Genomic DNA, 21,123 nt, shown 5'->3' on the forward strand with positions numbered 1-21,123 from the left:
ACAGAGGCACTGCCTGAGATGTTGTCAAACTAAATGTCTACTGTATAGCAACCAAACGTGTGGATCCACCTGGTTTCTTCCTCCGTTCTCATTTTGCTGGATTCAGTTGCCATTTACCTACTACTTAGAGAATCTAATCCATAAACTGTGTGACTTCTAGCGTAAAAACCACATTACTTTTGAAATACCAGGAAACAAAGTCTTGAGAATCTGTATCTGTTGATTTCTGCACCTTTAAAGATTGGAGCAAAGGTTACTGGCGTCTTGACTAAATGATCTTTGATTAGAGAACGATGTCGCAATTAAAGGGAAGTTTAATTCTTATAAATTTTAAAGACAGCAATGTAGATTATGCCTCTAATCCTAGTATTTGTGAGGCTGAAGTAGAAAGATTGAAGCAAATTCAAGACTACCTTAGGGTACGTAAGTGAGAATTTATCTCCTAATAATAAAACAAAACCTTAAAGGCTGCTCTTATTTTTCCATTAATTTAGTTAGATTTCTAAAGAAAGTACACCTCAGGCTTTTATCTCGTTCCCCGTGAGAGGTGAAGGGTGATTTTTACATTTCATCCTGTAAAAAAGGTCATTGTCATTCATGTCATTTCTCTTTATCTCTCTTTTCTGAGAGGAGGGACAGATTGCCAGCTACTTGGTATAACTTCTAAGATGAAGAATTTCATTGTTCCACTGTAGCATGGACCACGTGTTTATCACACAACCCTTCAATAGGGTCAATGCTAAGACTTCTGTTTGAGTAAATAATCTATATTCTCATATGGAAAATTGCATATAAATATGTAAATATAGATATTAAAACTTTTAAAGCTATTCTGTTGCTTGATCAATAGATTCTAGTTCAGGCTGACCTTGAATTTTCAATTCTCTTTTGTCTTCCAGATAGCTGAGATTGTAACTGTGTCCTACAATTCTTGGCTTCACAGTTTAGAAGAAAATATTCCACATCTTCTCTTAGCTTTCGTTGCTCTTGGAGTCCTGTAGACCCATACTAAGTTTATATTTTCCTCCTCAAATCTTTGACTTCTCCTCACTTATTTTTTATTTTCATCATATTAATCTTAAAAACCTCATACAGGCTTCCGTATCTTTATGTTATGAGCAACGATGAAAGAAACCTTAAGAATTTTAACTATTGCTGCTGAGGAATTAGTCTCCTATGCCAATGGTTCACTTATTTATTTATTTATATTTATTTTGAGGCAGTTGGATCCCCAGGACTGATGTAAACTTCCCTGTGGGTGCTCGAAGTTGAAATTTGGTCGTCTTGCAACATGAGCCATTGTGTTCAACTCCCTCTTCAGTCCCCTACCCTTAAAAAAAAGGATTTATTTATTATGCATACAGTGTTCTGCCTACATATCAGAGGAAGGCACCAAATCTCATAAGGATGGTTGTGAGCAACCATGTGGTTTCTGGGAATTAATGCAGGACCTCTGGAAAAACAGCCAGTGCTTTTAACCACTGAGCCATCTCTCCAGTCCCAACGCCTCCCTTTTTAAGACTCTGTGATTCATCTAATTTTTTATAAACTGTTTTTTCCTCCTTACTTCCTACAATTACTAATTTAGAACTTCACCTTTCTTATCAACTGCTCATTCTTATTAATCCACCTCTGGTCATGTGTTGAATTTGAAAACTCAGTGTGAGGATGTCAGATGATTTGTATTTGGGAAGTGCTTAGACTTAGATCACATTGTGAGAAAAAAAATTGGGTTTAATTGTTTTAAACAGAAAAAAAAAAAACTAGATTCCCACTTCCATCTGAATCCACTAGGTGACAGGCATCAGTGATCAATAAGAAAAGGTTTCTTATTAGAAACACTTGGTGGTAGATGTTAGCCTTGAGAATCTGTGAAGGGAAACACTATGTTTTATGCTACAGAAACCCAACATGACTCCTATTATAGCACAGTCTCCTCAAAAAAAAAAAAAATCATCTGGAGAAGTTCTGAGCATCCTCTGTCTCATTACTACAGTGATGCCTTAAGTATGTACACATCTCAGGATGCTTTCCAAAATGGTTGGAATAAAAGACCAAACCATTATTTAAATTTTTACATTTTTATAGTTTATTTGCTGTTAACAAATAACAAATGCTTAATTTCCTTTGAAGAAATATGCTATATTTATCTATTCTAAATATATAGTTCATGCTGAATGAATTTAATCAAAATATTTATTTGTGTTTTTAAACTCTTGATTATTTTATGTTGAACCTGAAGACTTGTTTATATGTTGTTGTCTTGATGCTAATTACATTTCGAAAACAGTTGCTAGTTTACTGTGTTCCTGATTAACTTACTAGAAGTTGCTATTAAGTAGCAATTTGACAGTTGATAAAGCTTCAAATATTTGGTGGAATAATACAAAATATAATCTATGGTAGCCAACTTTTATCCTACAAAACATGAATGTGAAGATAAATAATTTTGGAAATCTAAAAAAAATTTACAGTATTTATAGGCTATTGTTCTAATAAAGAACAAATATACTGTAATGGTTTTAGATTCAATAACAGACATGCAATGATATTAACTATTCTAAGATCTTTGTATTGATAAGGACAAAACTTGTCTGACTTTAAGATATATCTGGAGCTGAATTTGAAAGTAAAATCTAGAAAAACAAATGTTTCATAAAATGGAAATTAAGTATTCTGAATATTAAAAGAAGGAAGAAACTATGAAGGTTATTAAAGTGTTCTAGAAGGAAAAGGTTATATGCACATATATATTACATCTCTCTTGCACTCCTATCTATCTGTCTGTCTGTCTGTCTGTCTATCTAATTCCTGCTCATTTTCTGCATTTTTGATGTAATGTGAACAACTGGATTCCACTCCTTTCTGCCATGACTTCCTCACCTTAATGGGTGGTAACATCTCTCCAACCTCAAGGCAAAACAAGCTCCTCTTCCATTCTTCAAGATTTTTGTTATGGCCAGGAGATACTTTAAGAATAGAGATGAAGGATTATGATAGAGTAGGAGAAGGAGATTCGTTTGCCTGCCCAGGACTGATCGCCCTGGGCAGACAGAAGAAAATGAGCATTGCCAGGCACCTTATGGTGCTGGTTGGTCAGGCACTATTATGGTGAGCAAATACATGGTGGGGTATGGGAGAGACAGAGACAGGATGGTTCATGTACTATGAAGAGAGACAGATTTGGAGAGGTGAAGGTCGGTGGGAAGCTGGCTGAGGTGGTGGCCTGCTTGTCACCTGCGGCTATGATGATATTTGGGTCTGGGCTGCTGCCAATGCACATGTCTGGGTTCATGGCCAGAGGTGCTGCAGCCCTGACTCCTCTTACCACCAAAGGCAAAGTATAGGGCTGCTTTGAGTAGGCTCTGCACCTCACTGGCTACACCACTAGGGAGAACGGGTCCTGCCCATCACTGCAGCATTCTGGAGAGGAGGTCCTACACCTCCAGCCTGGCCAACACAATAGAGTTGATCCTGTTTGTGGGGTGGGGAGATGGAGAAAATGTGCAGAATTGCCCTGAGGGCATGAAATGGGGAGAACTGCTCCCTCCCACCTTGTCTGCCATATGATGGCATGGGTGAAAAAAGATGCCCTCTCTGCTTCATCTCTGTCGCCTGCAACAAGTGAAGAAGCGGACCCAGCCCCTTACCAGCTACAGTACTTCCAGTCCATGCACCTAGTACGGGCAGCACAGTAGAGCTGACTTTGTTGGCAGGGCCACCGGTGCCTGGCCCCAAAAGAGTGAACAAGGAAGATCTCAAAGATAGATGTCCTGCCCCCCTCCAGGTCCTTGACACCTGTGGCAGGTGGGAAGGCTGGCCCAGAGATTATGAGAGTGAGAGAGTTCTTCCTGCCTTTTACCAGCTGCAGTCCCTGAACCCCACCTGTGGAACACACTAGAACTGACCCTGTTGACACAAGTGAGCCAGTTCTCAGGGCCCGAGAGTGGCAGAGCTGGGCTCACTCAGGCCCAGGACCAGGGATATGAGTCTGTCCACCCTAATGACCACCCCATCTATGCTCTGCTGAGCATTTGAAGGAATTGGTTTTGCAGATCCAAAGCTACGGGATCTCCATGACTTAGGACAACAACAGGATATCCAGCAAGAGCCCAGTGAGGGCCCAGTATCCACAATGTAACAGGAATCAGAGGCCTCAAACCAGATCAATGACTCTTTAGAATGAACACTTGAAAGAAAAGATGTATGGACTAAAAATTACACTGTGTGACTCACTAGGTCACACTACAGCTTCCATGATCAGAGATTTTTATTTTTTCTTTATTTTTTTTTTTTTACTTTTATTTTATTTTGCTTTTTGGTGGGTGGGGTAGCAAGGGCAGAGAGATGGACAAATGGTACAAAGGAAAGGGAGATGAATGGAATTGAGCTGTATGTTGTGAAAATCACAAAGAATAAATAAAAAGCGAAATTAAAAAAAGAAATAGATGTGAGTCACCACCGCCCGGTAGGCAGAGGCAGGCGGATCTCTGAGTTTGAGGCCAGCCTGGTATACAAGAGCTAGTTCCAGGACAGGAACCAAAAGCTACGGAGAAACCCTTTCTCGAAAATAAAATAAAAAAAAAAGAAAAGAAAAAGGAATAGAGTGGTGGAAAAGGTGGCTTAGGAGTTAAGAGCTCTGCCTACTCTTTTAGAGGTCTGAAGTTCAATTCCCAGTGAACACATTGTGGCTCACAACAATCTATAATGAGATCTGGTGCCCTCTTCTGGCTTGCAGGCATACGTGCAGACAGAACACTGTGTATGTGATAATGGAACTCAGGACCGTGAGGGGTGCACCCACACACTGAGACAATGGGGATGTTCTACTGGGAACTCACCAAGACCAGCTGGCCTGGGTCTGGAAAAGCCTGGGATAAAACCGGACTCTCTGAACATAGCAGACAATGAGGACTACTGAGAACTCAAGAACAATGGCAATGGGTTTCTGATCCTACTGCACACACTGACTTTGTGGGAGCCTAGGCAGTTTGGATGCTCAACTTACTAGACTTGGATGGAGGTGGGGGTTCCTTGGACTTCCCACAGGACAGGGAACCCTGATTGCTTTTCGGGCTGAGGGGGGGGGGGGGCGCTTAACTGGGGGAGGGGGAGGGAAATGGGAGGCGGTGGCGGGGAAGAGACAGAAATCTTTAATAAATAAATAAATTAAAAAAAAAGAAAAAAAGAATGCTATAATAGAGTTGGAAATTCTCAGCTGAGCAGAGTTTTCACGACTTTATAGTCAAAGTTTAAGACCGGGATATATATATATATATATATATATATATATATTACATAATATTAAATAAACATTATGTTTCCAGAAAAAAAAAGAAGAAAAAGGAATAGAAAAAAGGGAGTCGATTTTTATAAAAGACTGCAAAAGTACAGAAGAATAAGAAACAATGGTGATTTCAAGATGACTTAGTTTATTTTTTTTTTTTTTTGGTTTTTCGAGACAGGGTTTCTCTGTGGCTTTGGAGCCTGTCCTGGAACTAGCTCTGTAGACCAGGCTGGTCTCGAACTCACAGAGATCCGCCTGCCTCTGCCTCCCGAGTGCTGGGATTAAAGGCGTGCGCCACCATCGCCCGGCCGATGACTTAGTTTATTATAAAGTATATAGCGAAAGAAGCAGAGACTGACTGCCAAGTTTTTACTTATGCATAGAGTAGCACAGCTTCACTGAAATGTAAATACTATGATCTGGATCTGGAATACTCTGAAGAGTTCCAGGCATTGAAGAACTGCTTTTCATCTCAGGAATATCGGGACAGCATTGTCTCTTCTGGATGTAGATCGTGGTGGAAAGAAGTTGGCTGTTAGAGGCATTTCTGTGAAGACAAAATTCAACCTCAGTCCTTTCCCATTCTTTCATTTTCTGTCCATAGTGAAGTGAGACTTTCTTCCACTGCTCTATGCTTCTGCTATGAACTGCTCTCTGACCATAGTCTCAAAATCAACGGGCCAACTGACAATGGATTGAAATATCCAAACCTAAAGTGACATAATCCTTTCTTTTAGACGTTCACTATCTCAGATGTCTAGTCTTAGCAATGGAGAGCTAACACAATAACACATATAGAAGATATACATTGTTAAATTTTTCTAGAAGCCCTTTAAATATGTGAAAGATAGTGAAATTGGTTTTTATCATCTACCTAATTCATCAAATATCACCAAGATGTTATTTTGAGATTAAAATTGTATGCAGTTATTGGTTAAATATTGTTCTGCTTTTCAAAATTATAAATTTTTTAAGATTATAGTTTCAATGATGTCATTTCTCCCATTCTTCCCTGCCTCATTTTAATGAAGTCACTGAAACCAAATCTAGCTTTACAATTGCTGTGCGTATAGCTGTCACTTGCAAAATCCATGCTGAACCACACATAAAAACTCATAGATAATAATAAATCTGAAAATTTTACATAATGAAAAATACAATTTACTTAAACATGATATTTAACACAGGAATAAAATTTGGGTTCTCTGAGTTTGTTTTTCTGTTTGTTTTTTTTGCTTTGTTGTTTAACCTATTTCATTCTTATTTGTTGTGCTAGTCAGGTACACTATAATAACATAACATATTCTTTTTAGGTGTGAATTATTGTCTATTGTTACTGTATTCCTTACATTAATGTTCAAATGACATGCTCTAGCATGGTGTCAGTGCAATTAAAAGAAACAAAAGCTCCTCCTGCAACTAATTCTTTCATCTGCTTTTTGTTTTGTGTGAGGTCCAGATAAGTGTTTTAAATGCTGTAAAAAATAAAACTCAATTGTTTAAAAATTATTACACAGAAATCCTGAAGTTTTGCTGGTTTAGTATATAAACAGCTTTTCTAGAGAGTGGCTGCTCTGTGTTGCACTGGTAATTTTCTGCAATATTTAAGAGGGTATGAAATGATTTACTATCTTGGACAGTTTACATGCTCAACCTTGGTCATTATAAATACCCATGAATGTAAACAGGTGATGGACTTGCATCTTCGAACATCAAGAAACTAAAGGGGTTCTGGTTTAGGAAACATAATAGAATGTAGAGAATTAAGGATGATTCTACACTGGAGAGTAAGGGCTATTAAAAGATTCTAATGTCAAGCCATGTTTTGCATTATTTTGCTTTGACAGTTGCAAAGGATTGACTAAGAAAACAGCATTATTTTATAGTTTCCAAACATGTATTGCTAAGTTACATTAAAAGCCATGAATCCATTCCACTGGTGAATATGATCAGCAGAGAAGGCAAATTTGAATAATCCCTACCTTCCCTAGGGTATCACTTGAAGACAAAATATTCACTTGGATTTATGTGATTTGGAGCTGGTGTTTCTCTATGACAGCCATGGATTGAATATTCTTTGTTTAGAATTTTGTAAGTTAAATCTTAGTACTAACTTTCCCCACAAACTTGTATCCTCAGACTTTCAAAAACATGTTATCAATTCCACTTTCTGTGATGTTAATAATCTACTCTTTTTATTTCATTTGTTTATGCACTGGTGAACACACACACACACACACACACACACACACACACACACACACTAATGATTTCAGAGCTGCCAGAAACCATGTTGATGTCTGAGATTTGCTCTGCAGCTGGAAGCCTTGTTGTACATGACTGGTGCTATGGTCAGGAGGCATGTTGATGTCTATAATCCAAAATGCTCTGGGACCATGTTGAAGTCCACAAATCTACTCTGCTACAGAAACCGTGTGGAAGTCCATGATCTAAAAGCAAGGAAGTTTTTTTTTTTTTTTTTTTTTTTGTAGTGGTATGGATCACTGCAAAAACACACCTAATAATGAAAGCTATTGTAGGCTTCTGTGACAATGCCAACCGCCACCAAAGAAAGGAGAGTTCTTAAAAACTGTGTTAAGGATGCTGAAATTCAGCTCTTCATAGCTGATGTTTTCTGGCAGGGATGTGGAGAAGTGGTGTAGAAGGTCCTTCTGTTTATGTGTTGCTTTTATTGTTTAATGACCAAAAACTGCTTTGAGCCTATGGCAGGGAAGAACAGAACTAGGTGGGGAAAGCTAGGCTGTATGCTGGGCTGAAGAAGGGTGGAGTCAGAGAGATGTCATGGAGTCCTGCCACAGACAGATGCTGGAACATTAGCAATTAAACCACAGCCATGTGGTGATATACAGATTAATAGAAATGGGTTAAATTAATATGCATGAGTTAGCCAATAAGAAGCTAGAGCTAATGGGCCAAACAGTGATTTAATTAATACAGTTTCTGTGTGGTTATTTTTGGCATTGAACAGCATGGAACCAAGAAGCAGCCTTCTTACTACAGAGAAGAGCTCAATTTTCTTTAAAGGGCTAGTTAATGGGAGAATGGCGAGGCTCCAGTGAGTATATTGGCAATACAAATACACTTGCTATCTTGTTTTTGTTGGTGTGTGTGTGTCTGTGTGTGTGTGTCTGTGTGTGTGTGTGTGTGCGTCTGTGTGTGTGTGTCTGTGTGTGTGCAAGGATGGAAGGGTAGACCTGGGAGGAATGGAAAATTATTCTGATAGGAGTGCATTGAACAAAATTATCAAATAAGTAATAAACATATATTTGGAGAAAGAAATGACTTATGAATAAGTTTTCATTTTAGCTTTCACAAAGGCTTTTTTTAAAATGGTTTTTCAAGACAGTGTTTCTGAGCCTGTCTTGGAACTTGCTTTGTAGACCAGGCTAGCCTTAAACTCACAGAGGTCTGCTTTTCTCTGCCTCCTAAGTGCTGAAATTAAAGGCATACAAAACCACTGCCTGTCCACAAAGTGTTTTTTATTAGAATCTAAGATACAAAATAAATATCTTTTTTTCCTGTGCAAATGTATTCTATTAAGCAATATAATGAAAATTTATAATTACTAAGACAAAATGGTAACTACTAAAAAAACATTCTGGTATTCAATTTTAATGCACACTTACATTTTGAATAATTTCTTGAGGCTTAGGAAACAGCTCAGTGAGTAAGGGTGCTTGCTGCTCAAGCATGAGGATGTGAGGTCAAGTCCTGAGCACCTACATAAAACCCAGGCATGACAGCCTCTGACTGTAACTCTAGTGTTTAAGTGCAGAGAGGTTGATCAACAGAATTCACTGGATAGCTAGTCCAGTTAATAGGACAAGTTTGAGGTTCACAAGAAAAAGCAAAAGAGCAAGATGCTAAACGATACCCTTTCCTGAACTTCACATGCTTGTGTTCATGTTAGGGCATATGAGCACACGAACACACACACAAACAATCTCACACACACAATAACACCATACACAAACTATATTATTTACACATCCATTCATAATTTCTTGTCCATTTGTCTCAGTTCTCTTAGGGTTTCAATGGCTATGAAGAGACACCATGACCAAGGCAACTCTATGAAAGAAAATATTTAAATGAGGTGCCGCGCTTACAGTTCAGAGGTTGCATCCATTATTATTATGGTGGGCCACAGCAATGTTCAGGCATACATGGTACTGAGAGTCTTACATCCTACAGGAAACAGGAAGTGGTCTTAGATGTGGGCAGTATCTTGAACATATGAGATCTCAGATCCCATCTTTATGGCAATACACTTCCTCCAACAAGAGCACACTTATTCCACAAGACAACATCTCCTAATAGTGCCACTCCTTTTGGGGGCCATTTTCCTTCAAACCACCACACCATTTTTCTAATCAGCACTATTTCCATGTGTACTTTTAGGTCTTTTCACTCAATATTATGTTAATTTCATGAATAAGTGTTCTATTCCAAAATGTGAATGAAATTGTAGCTTAAGTGTAATTAAATATCTTTAGTTATTATTCAGTTTTTCCATGTCTGGTAACTTTCTGTGAGACTTCCAGTAAGATTCTGGCATAGTTTATATAGAGGTTAGGTCCAGGTAATATTTTATTTATCTACAGAATCATTTATTAAAATCACTGAAAAAGAGAAATATTTTTTAAAAATCAAATAAGAGTAATTACTGCACAGTTGATGACCACCAATATCTTTATACTTTTTACATTCAAACAATTGATAAATTATAATTTATTAAAATTTGTAATTAATTGTAAGTTAATTACTTAAAAATGTCCATAAAATCCTCAGCAAGACATCAAATCCTGATAATAAATATATTATACTTATTATTGATTAAGCAATTTAATGCTTATGGCTTTAAACTATTGATTTCAGTAGGTAAATGGAACATTTCTTAATACATAAGGCTTATTTATTGTTCTTCTGGTGATTACAAAAGGCATTAATAGTTATAAATCACGTAATTTTTTCTTTATTGTCTCAAAATATTCATCTTGTATCTGACAGAGCTAGATGTTTAGATGTTCATTCAGACAGTTTTAGACGAGGCTGGAAAGATGGCACAATGGTTAAAAGTACTTGCAGAAAACCTGAGTCTCATTCCTAGGAATAACATGGCAGCTCACAACCTTCTGCAGCTCCAATTCCAGGGAATGCAACATCCTCTTCTTGTTTCCACAGGCACAAGGCTGGTGGATGGCATACGTACACACATGCAGGGATAACACTCACAGTCAAGAAATAAATACATCTAAAAAACTGTTAAGAAACAAGTGGTATTTATTGATTCAGATATGACGATGCATGCTTCTTAGCAGACACTAAGCAGAATGGGGAAAGGGATTCTGAAGCAGCGGATTAAATGTTGGAGTCTGGCTCAGGCTGTATAGTGAGACACTGTGTCAAAGCAGGTAGACAACAACAGCAATGAAAGTATTTACTGAAATTGTACTCTTTTCAATCATATTCCAAGAGCTGAATGCAGACGGAAAGTAAAGAGTCAAGGATTTTGTTGTAGTTTGTGTTTAATAATTAATAAGAACATAAATATGTAAACCTGGCATTTCTGATAACAGCTAAGTGCTTTGGCTAAAGATAAAGTAGAAAGGGGATTAAGAAATATGAGCGTGGTGAACAGGGTTGAGGAACGTTACAAAACATGATGACAACAGAAAGCTGAAGTTCAGCAAAGAACACATAGGAAAATAAGTTTTGTATATCTCTATTGGAAGACTGTTTCCAGCAGGAAAAGAAGAAAGCAGAAAGATCACACCAGGGGGAATTTGTCTAGTGTGTTCAATAAGTAGCAAGTCATGAACAGAATCAGGGGAGAGCAGAAGGGGATGAGGTCAGGAAAGTAATAAAAAGGAAAATAGATCATGTAGGGACCTCTCGGTCATTGTAAGAACTTGGCTCTTGAAAAAAATAAAACTATAAGCGAGATAGGAAACTGTCTAAGGATTTTGTGAGAGGAGTAACATACGATCTGGATTATTTTCAAACAGTGGTTCTCAACCTTCCTAATGCTGTGACTATTTAATACAGCTCCTCATGTTGTGGTGATCTCCAACCAGAACATTGTCTCATTTCTGCTTCGTAACTGTAGTTTTGCTACTGGTATGAATCAAAATTGTAAATATTTGATATACCAACTATGTGATATGCACCCCTATGGGGGTTGCAAAGTACAGGTTATGTATTAGTGTTTTAAAATAAATACTCTGGACTGCTGAGAATAGTTAGGAAGGGAGACAGAGAAGCAGAAGACAAGTTAGGCCAGTAGTCTAGGTGAGCAGATGGCCACGTGAATCAGGGTGACGTGAGCATGATGGAGATGTGTGGACTGCTTAAAGTGATAAGCATGCTTGCAGAAAAACACAACACTTTCGGATGGGTTGGCAATAAAGTGGAACATATTTTCAGCTTCAGTTCCAGTTGCTGCTTATGATAATAATGGAGATTGTAGAAGGTGGAGGCACAGTGGGAGGTGAGTATGATATTTGTAAATGGAAATAATGAGTGGGTAATTGGATCAAAAGCAGCATCTGAGTTAGTAACATGTGTGGGCTTTGTCAGCATGAAAATGCATGTCAAAACCACAGAAATGAGTCAAATTTCCCAGCCAGTGAGAGAAGACAAAAAAAAAATCAAGATGCTAACCCCTAAAGTCCTTCAATTTGGCAGTATTAGGGAATAATGATCACATCACTGGAAAGATGTGATCAGAAGGTAAAGAAAAGCTAGGATATTATGGGAAGCAAATCCAAATTGTCAAGTAAGTGGCAAGTGGGAAGTTACTTTGGGTAGTCAGGTAGTGAATAGGTAAAGATAGCAGGCTGCATGCAGTGAGCTCCAAAGAAAAGAGGGAAGAGAGAACCCAGGAAGAGTAGGGGGATGAATATGGAGAAGCTTTGCTGTGAATGCAGAGCAGGAAGATGGATCACAGTCAGAGGAGGGTGGAGCCAAGACAACTGTATTTTGATATCATTGCTTAGAGGTAAGGGAAGTGAGAGATCACAGGGACACAGCTGGAAGCCATCGAGTAGACACTAGTGATGATGAAGCATGAGTCTCGCAGGAGCTTTGTCTTTCTGAGAATGAAACAGAAGGGGATGCAGTGCATGTGGGGAAGGTGATCATTCAACAAAATTCACCTCTAGTAACCAGAAAGAAAGAGCACACATAGGAAGCTAGATCGGCTGTAGCTGTTAGGGCTTTCTCCTGACTTCTTTGTTCCCTACTCAGTGAAACAGGAGAGAAAGTTTTCAGTTCTGAGTGGTGTTTAGCCAGAATTGGACAGCTGAATAGAAAGGGAGAAGGAATGGGTTTCCAGGATCGTGGGTATTGATGGCCGCAAGGAAATGTGTTTTTATTGCTGGGCTCTACTGAAGATCACTCATGTAATAAGTGATTATCAGTTTAAAATTTTAAATGAGACAAGTCACTTGCTTGGCATGCTCAACTGAGTTCATGTATTGGACAATATGGGAGTTTCATTAAGCTACAGGAAGGAGTTTGGAGGACATAGTGAAGAGAAGGGAGATTGCTGGGAGAAGGCTGTTAGTTAATTCCTGGCCACCCAGACTCCTGAAATAATCAAACAGGAACTATATTATGTAAATCACTGCTAGGACGGTCACTTAAGTGTATTGCTACCTAGCTCTTATATCTTGGGTTAACTCATTTCTACTATTTTATATTTACCACGAGGCTCTGGCCTACCGACAAGGTTCCACCTGGTGCCTACATGGTGTCTCGTTTACTCAGTCTACACTCTCTCTATATATATCTCTTACAGACTGACTATATTCTGTTAAGTCATTGGCCAAAAGTAGCTTCTTTATTAACAAATAAAAACAACACATATACAGAAGGACTTCCCAAATCATTTTCCCTTTTCAGTTTAAATAAAAAGGAAGGTTTTAACTGTAACATAAAATTACATAAAGCAAAACGGTTATTATGTAAGAATTGCAGTTACAAAATTTATATCTACTTTGTCTTTATCATAAATAAGGAAAACTATAATTCTAACTATCTATTCTTCAACTCCATCAAAGACTCCAGAAAGATATAAAATTTCTTAAGTAAACAGGAAGTACATTGTAAGCAACTTTCAAAACTCTAGAATTGACAGAGACATCTCGCTGCCTGGACCGTCATCCAAAGTTCTTTTGTAACATTTGGGCATCCAATCTTCAGCCCAGAGGCCAATAGTATCCAGCAGACTTTTCCATGACACAGGTAATCTGAAGATCTGTACTGCCTTATAATGGCAAAATCTATCAGTTGCTTTCTTCTTTGTCTTACAGAATGTCTGGAAGACTCTCATGAAGCAGGAACCCCAAAGGACTGTTTCACCTTCTTTGCGAAAATTCAGCAGTCATTTTTCTGTGGGTCCTGCATGTCTAGTTCATACAACATAACATCAAGCAGTCCAGGCAAGAGCAGTTTCGTGCCCAAATGGCTAACCAAGTCAATAAGAAGCCTCTTCAAAGCCCATCTTCCTCTTGAAGTAGCTTGTGTTGGCAGGAAGAGATGTGTCTCATTGTCATTAAAAGTCTTAAGTTATTAAAACCTTTTAATTGCCATATTCTGAAGGTCTCTAAAAGATTTGAAGAAAAACTATCTAACTGAAATATATCTGTATATATCTAGAAAACCTAATTAACATGACTACAAGATTGGCTATTATAGATGGTTAATAATTGATCTATATTTCTTAATTATATATTATATTTTTTTTGGTCTTTGATCATTAATAGACGTCTGCCAGAATATGCAATGCCTCTCTCCTACTGAAGTTTTTTTTTCTTTTTTTTTAATTGAGAAAAGAAGAAAAAAAAACATAAACAAAAAACAAGTTTCCACCTCCTCCCAGCCTCCCATTTCCCTCCCCCTCCCTCTCCAGTCCACAGAGCAGTCCGGGTTCCCTGACCAGTGGTAAGTCCTAGGTCCTCCCCCCTCCGTCCATATCTAGGAAGGTGAACATCCAAACTGGCTAGGCTCCCACAAAGCCAGCACATTAAGTAGGATCAAAACCCCGTGCCATTGTCCTTGGCGTCTCATCAGCCCTCCTTGTTCGCCATGTTCAGAGAGTCCGGTTTTATTCCATGCTTTTTCGGTCACAGTCCAGCTGGCCTTGGTGAGCGATCAGCTCCACTGTCTCAGTGGGTGGGTGCACCCCTCGTGGTCCCGACTTCTTTGCACATGTTCTCCCTCCTTCTGCTCCTCATTGGGACCTTGGGAGCTCAGTCCAGTGCTCCTGTGTGGGTCTCGGTCTCTATCTCTATCCATCACCAGATGAAGGTTCTATGATGATATGCAAGATATTCGTCAGTATTGCTCTAGGATAGGGTCATTTCAGGTTCCCTATCCTCAGCTGCCCAAGGAACTAACTGGGAACCTCATCTTGGGCACTTGGGAGCCCCTCTAGGGTCAAGTCTCTTGCCCACCCTAAAGTGGCTCCCTTAACTAAGAATTGTGGTTCCGTGCTCCCCTATCCACCTTTCCTTTATCCCAATTCTCCTGTTTCCCCACGTCCCCCCTCCTTCCCTTCTACCTTTTCTCTCCCCATCTCCCCTTACCCCCATCCCACCCCACCCCCAAGACACAAGATCCCAATTTTCTCCCCGGCAATTTGGTCCACTTCCCTTAGCCAAGAGGACAACTACATGCCTTTCCTTGGGTTCACCCTCTTACTTAGCTTCCTTAGGTTCACCTATTGTAGACTCCGTGGCCCTTATTTATGGCTAGAAACCAATTATGAGCGAGTACGTCCCATGTTCATCTTTTTGGGTCTGGGACACCTCACTAAGGATAGTGTTTTCTATTTCCATCCATTTGCATGCAAAATTCGAGAAGTCATTGTTTTTTACCGCAACGTAGTACTCTAGCGTGTATATATTCCATACTTTCTTCATCCATTCTTCCATTGAAGGGCATCTAGGTTGTTTCCAGGTTCTGGTTATTACAAATAAAACTGCTATGAACATAGTTGAACAAATGCTTTTGTCATATGATAGAGCATCTCTTGGGTATATTCCCAGGAGTGGTATTGCTGGGTCCAGGAGTAAGTTGATCCCGAATTTCCTGAGAAACCGAAACACTGATTTCCAAAGTGGTTGCAAAAGATTGCATTCCCACCAGCAATGGATGAGAGTACCCCTTCCTCCACAGCCTCTCCAGCAAAGGATATCCTTGGTGATTTTAACTTTAGCCATTCTGACAGGTGTAAGATGATATCTCAAAGTTGTTTTGATTTGCATTTCCCTGATTGCTAAGGAAGTTGAGCACGACCTTAAGTGTCTTTTGGCCATTTGAACTTCTTCTGTTGAGAATTCTCTGTGCAGTTCAGTGCCCCATTTTTTTTTTTTTTTTTTGATTTTTCGAGTCAGGGTTTCTCCGTAGCTTTTTGGTTCCTGTCCTGGAACTAGCTCTTGTAGACCAGGCTGGCCTCGAACTCACAGAGATCCGCCTGCCTCTGCCTCCCGAGTGCTGGGATTAAAGGCGTGCGCCACCACCGCCCGGCTAGTGCCCCATTTTTTAATTGGGTTAATTAGCATTTTAAAGTCTAGTTTCTTGAGTTCTCTATATATTTTGGAGATCAGACCTTTGTCTGTTGCGGGGTTGGTGAAGATCTTCTCCCAGTCAGTAGGTTGCCTTTGTGTCTTAGTGACCATGTCCTTTGCTTTACAGAAGCTTCTCAGTTTAAGTAGGTTCCATTTATTCAATGTTGCCCTTAATGTCTGTGCTTCTGGGGTTATACATAGGAAGCGATCTCCTGTGCCCATCTGTTGTAGGGTATTTCCTACTTTCTCTTCTAGCAGGTTCAGTGTGTTCGGGCTGATATTGAGGTCTTTGATCCATTTGGACTTGAGTTTTGTGCGTGGAGATAGATATGGGTCAATTTTCATTCTTCTACAGGTTGACATCCAGTTGTGCCAGCACCATTTGTTGAAGATACTTTCTTTCTTCCATTGTATACTTTTAGCTCCTTTATCGAAAATGAGGTGTTCATAGGTTTGTGGGATAAAATCCGGGTCTTCTATACGATTCCATTGGTCGGCTTCTCTGTTTTTATGCCAGTACCACACTGTTTTCATTACTGTAGCTCTGTAATAGAGTTTGAAGTCAGGGATGGTAATGCCTCCAGAAGATCCTTTATTGTATAGGATTGTTTTGGCTATCCTGGGTTTTTTGTTTTTCCATATAAAGTTGATTATTGTCCTCTCAAGATCTGTGAAGAATTTTGATGGGATCTTGATGGGGATTGCATTGAATCTATAAATTGCCTTTGGTAGAATTGCCATTTTTACTATGTTGATCCTCCCAATCCAAGAGCAAGGGAGGTCCATCCATTTTTTGGTATCCTCTTCAATTTCTTTCTTCAATGCCTTAAAGTTCTTGTCAAATAGATCTTTCACTTCCTTGGTTAGATTTACCCCAAGATATTTTATGCTGTTTGTGGCTATCGTGAATGGTGAAGCTTCCCTGATTTCCCTCTCTGCTTCCATATCCTTTGTGTATAAGAGGGTGACTGATTTTTTGGAGTTGATCTTGTATCCTGCCACATTACTAAAGCTGTTTATCAGCTGTAAAAGTTCTTTGGTGGAGTTTTGGGGGTCACTTATGTACACTATCATATCATCTGCAAATAACAAAAGTTTAACTTCTTCCTTTCCAATTCAAATCCCCTTGATCCCATTATGTTGTCTTATTGCTATTGCTCGAACTTCAAGCACTATATTGAAGAGGTATGGCGAGAGTGGACAGCCTTGTCGTGTTCCTTATATATTATATTTTTAAATGAGCTTTACAAACACAATATCTTAATCAAAAGCAGAATTATACATATAATAAAATGACCTGAAGTTTGCATCAATAAGTCAAAATCCATATCAATGCAAATCTCTGTAGCATATTCCCCTTTACATGCAAACAAACATTTATAAACAATATTTGGGAATATGGGTATAGTTCTTCTCAAACAGCTTTGTGCTTTTGGTTTGGCAAAGTATTTTTGGTGATGTTCATGGCCACCTTTCAGGGGGTTTTGATGCATCAAACCACATTAGTCTGGAATGAATTTGTAGGTTTTCATACTCTGTGGAAAAAAAGAGTAGGACCTCTTTTCCAAAGCAATATATCCTTAGACCTGTATTTTGAAATCAAGATACCTTTAAAGTATATATATGTGCAGTCCCCAGAATCAAATGGTTTTTTTGCAGTCAAAAACACGCAAAGAAAATACAATAGCATACATAATATAGATTCTCTGTGTATATTCCATCTCTATGTGGCTTATTTTCTTACTCTATTACTTTTTTAAAAGTTTAATATTTATTTTTATCTGTGTTCCTTTAATATATGACTGTCTGTACTCTTTTATATACATTTACTATCTCTTTTCTCTTTTTCTTCTCTCTCCCATGCCTACATACATTTCTTTTTTTTCTTTTTTTTAATTTATTAATTTATTAAAGATTTCTGTCTCTTCCCAGCCACCGCCTCCCATTTCCCTCCCCCTTCCCCAATTAAGTCCCCCTCCTCAGCCCGAAAAGCAATCAGGGTTCCATGTCCTGTGGGAAGTCCAAGGAACCCCCCACCTCCATCCAGGTCTAGTAAGTTGAGCATCCAAACTGCCTAGGCTCCCACAAAGCCAGTACCTTCAGCAAGCGATGAAAGGAGACAGAGACAGAGACCCACATTGGAGCACAGGACTGAATTCTCAAGGTCCAAATCAGGAGCAGAAAGAGAGAGAGCACGAGCAAGGAACTCAGGATTGTGAGGGGTGCACCCACACACTGCGACAATGGGGATGTTCTACTGGGAACTCACCAAGACCAGCTGGCCTGGGTCTGGAAAAGCCTGGGATAAAACCGGACTCTCTGAACATAGCGGACAATGAGGACTACTGAGAACTCAAGAACAATGGCAATGGGTTTCTGATCCTACTACATACATTTCTTTACACACTGTCTGGTTTAGAGAACTTTTGTGTCTGAATTTGTTCTATTGTGTATGTGAAATCCTTTTCTGTCTAGGAATGCTTCTTAAAATTCTAAGCTGCAGCCTGACTAGGACTAAGGCTGCTTTGCCTTTTGGCTTTGCCCAGTCCAATATGTCAGAGATCAGTTCATTGCCTCAGAGAGCCATTCTTTTCACACCTGATCCAGGGTTGGGTCGCAGCATTTCTGTGTTGCCATTAAGCAAGTTGCAGTACTCTGTTCACAAACTCCATTTAAATGCCCCATACCTGGACCTCCCAAAAGAGTCAGAGTTTGTGCTGGTAGCAGACATTTCAAACCATTTCAAAACCACGAGTTTGTAATTTCTTTCTTTCTTTCTTTCCTTCCTTCTTTCCTTCTTTCTTTCTCTTAAAGGAGCCATGCTGTTAAGCCATGCTCAACTTTGTTCTTTTGTGTCTAGAATTCTGTAGTAAGAGCTGTGGGCCTCTTCCCACAGCCTGGCTCCTGTGGGAAGCTTATATCCCGAAATAACAACAGACAAATTGTATTCTTTTAAAGACTGTTTCGTCCATTATATCTAGCCTCTTTTTGGCTAACTCTCACACCTGGACTAGCCCATTTTTAATAATGTGTATAGCACCCCAAGGTGCGCTTACAGGGATGATTTTAGCCTACCTCCATCCTGGGTCGGAGCTTTATCACATCTGTCCCTGAGAGGAGAGCTATCGAGTCTGAGCTCACTTTCTTTCTCCCAGCATTTCGTTTTGTTTACTCTGCCTACCTATGTTCTAAGCTATCAGGGCCAAGCAGTTTCTTTATTAATTAACCAATGACCTTCCTCCATCAGAATTCCTATTTAAATTTTGTCAGGTTTTACATGGTTTTTGTCAGCTTTTACAGTCGACCATGTTGGAATGCCAAATTTGTTGGGGGAGGGCCGCTCATTTGTTCCTATCTGCTCGGACCATAAAACAATCACTCAGAAACTATATTCTTTAAATCACTGGTTGGTCAAATACTTAAGTATATTGCTAGCTAGCTCTTATATCTTTGGTTAACACATTTTTATTATTTTATATTTTACCATTAGGCTTGTGGCCTACCAGAAATGTTCCAGCAGGTGGCTTGTGTCTTTCCCCTCTGGCAGCTACATGGTGTCTCTTTGACTCTGCTTAATCTTTTTCTCTATATCTCTTCCAGCCTGGCTATATTCTGTTAGGTCATTGGCCGAAAGCAGCTTCTTTATTAACCAATAAAAGCAACACATGTACAGGACCTCCCAAACCAGGAGATGAAGGGTACTTATCAATTTTCCATAATTATTATTTGTGAGTAATTTATTGACATAGTGACTGCTTATTCTAATAGTGTTGTTCCTTAAATAATACTGGTTATCAATGCAATGATACAAGAGTGTATCACTAGATTAAACAAATTCACATTAAAACTCACTTCAATTCCTGTTCCCTGAGGTAACTACTATAAATAGTTTCGTGTCTATCCTTCTAGACATTTTCTATGAATATATAAACAGGTAGTTTCTTTAAAGTTAAAATTGCCTTGTTCTGTTCATATAGTTCTGGTATGCATTGTTTTCACTCAACAATATATCACAGGTACACTGTGCATATTGATACTGAGAAATGTAACTCATTCTACAGTGATCCAATATGTTATTGCTTTTCTTAGCAATAATTTATTTAAATAATCATTTTATGATTAAGTTGTTTACAGGTTTTGCTCTTGGGAGAAATACAAAAGCCAGTATCTTCATCTGCAGCAGTCTATTCATCCTTCTGTTACTTTTCTAATGAAGATTATTTGTAAAAAGATTGCTTATTCAGAAGGTGGGTGTCATTTCATAGTTTCTACCCAATAACTGGTTACACAGACCACAACTACTTTTGCCCATATTAAATTGACATGAAAATTGTAATCAGTAAAATTATATATTTATTCAATTTAGAGGAAGTTATGCAAAACAGTTAAAAAATTTTAGGAACAATTACCAATTTTATACATAGAAAACATAAACGCATGTAAGTATTAATGACCTTGAAACACTTTACCATTTGGCTGTTATTGTATTTCACTCTTTTATTTTCTATATTTGAAAAAACAGAATTCCAGCATGAAAATTTGAAACTTTGTTCTCATCATAGATTTTTCTTCTTTTTGCTTCCTTGCATATTTTACTTATGTTTAAAGTGTTGCGTATCTCACAGTTATCTTCCATCTTCTTACTCATTGTGGGCAGTGGTTTCTGTTTATTTGGTATGCTTCAAATAATCCTTAAAATGTAAAATGAGAATGATATGATTTGAGTGAAATAATCTCTACAGGCTCAGATTTGAGTACTTGCTCCAATGTGTGTGGCACTGTTTTAGAAGCTTTTGCAACCTGTTGGAGGTTGGAGCACAGAGGCCGCAGGGACTTAGGACTGCTAAACTAACCCTGCTCCAGCCCAAACTCTCTGCTCCTCATTTCTTCAGGATGAGATGGTACCTCACTATCCTTCTTTCCTTGTTGTGATGGGCTGTTACACTGAGTCGTAATAGATCCTTCCTCTTTCCTTTTGCTTCTCTCAGGTATTTTCATATACCAATGAGAAAAATACCTCCTATGTGAATAATTTCAAACCAATAATTAATAGTTGACTATATACTCACTCTTTACATTTAACAAGATATGTGTTAAATACATACCTTAAATTTTTTTATAACATTTAATTATATGAATGCAATGTTACTTTGTAAAATTTTGTTTGTGAGTGAGCATGTTTCAAGATCTTGGTATGTTATGTATTTTATTCCTTCAAGAGAGATTTTCTTTTGTGGTAAC

At 38.6% G+C, this 21,123-nt stretch overlaps 1 pseudogene; it reads left to right on the forward strand.

Moving 5' to 3' along the window:
- Nucleotides 1-293: 293 nt before the first annotated feature.
- Nucleotides 294-21,123, forward strand: part of LOC121465320 — a 179,601-nt pseudogene continuing 158,771 nt past the window's right edge.

Source organism: Microtus oregoni, unplaced genomic scaffold (assembly GCF_018167655.1).
Source record: "Microtus oregoni isolate MIOR12 unplaced genomic scaffold, Mior012 000030F_ref0000283, whole genome shotgun sequence".
NCBI classification, from domain to species: Eukaryota; Metazoa; Chordata; class Mammalia; order Rodentia; family Cricetidae; genus Microtus; species Microtus oregoni.